Source organism: Penaeus monodon, chromosome 19 (genome assembly GCF_015228065.2).
Source record: "Penaeus monodon isolate SGIC_2016 chromosome 19, NSTDA_Pmon_1, whole genome shotgun sequence".
NCBI classification, from domain to species: Eukaryota; Metazoa; Arthropoda; class Malacostraca; order Decapoda; family Penaeidae; genus Penaeus; species Penaeus monodon.
The window spans coordinates 1,743,378-1,743,751 of NC_051404.1; positions in this window are offsets into that span (position 1 = coordinate 1,743,378).

Here is a 374-nt window from a genome sequence, read left to right on the forward strand (position 1 = left end):
ATAAACGAATCTGTGATATAAAATAAGTGAAATTAAGAAAATGTTTCTTGTTCAGCAACCATTTTTCCTTCCAGGTATCTGACGCATCGGCCAACAAGAAATGAATGAAGCAGGGTTATTTATGGAAGACGGTATAGATTTGTTCTCCTTGGGAAATCTGGCTTCTCTATTATCTAGTGCTGTTTCCCGTTACTCACTCTAGTCTATTCAATGTCACTTACCAATGTAAAAATACTATAATACATTGTCTCATTGGAAAGCAGTGATGAGGTTAGGTACATGAACGACCTCAAAATATCGAAAGCAACATATCTGATGTATATGTCTAGGCATTTACTCTTTTAAGAATACCGAATCCATGTTAATTGTATGTA